This window comes from Gavialis gangeticus, unplaced genomic scaffold, assembly GCF_001723915.1.
Source record: "Gavialis gangeticus isolate Ggan-Ray unplaced genomic scaffold, GavGan_comp1, whole genome shotgun sequence".
Lineage (NCBI taxonomy): Eukaryota > Metazoa > Chordata > Crocodylia > Gavialidae > Gavialis > Gavialis gangeticus.
The window spans coordinates 22534307-22534697 of NW_017729030.1; positions in this window are offsets into that span (position 1 = coordinate 22534307).

The following is a 391-nucleotide window of genomic DNA, read 5'->3' on the forward strand; positions in this document are numbered from 1 at the left end:
TACTATAGTTAATAATCATAAATGTTGCCCTTTTACAGTAAATACCAGATTTTCTAAAAATTGTAAACCTGGTGACAATAAATAAAACTTCTAATACTACCTTTGATCTTGTGTATTTGTTTTATGCAGGGCCCCCTACAACAGCCCCCTAGCCCTGCTATACCCCTTGCCCCCCCACCCAAAATCCCATCCCCCCAGCCCTGCTCATGTCCCTTGCCTCCCACCCAAAGCCCACCCCCCTGCAGCCCTGCCAGAGGGGGCCCCCAGCTGCCAGGGCTATGGGGCCAGGGACCCAGGCCCACAGCCCCGTCCCCCCAAAGCAGTGCCCAAGCCCCAGACTCTCCAGACTTATCTGCAGGGAGCTGTTCTCCAGGCTGCCTGGCAGCCATGT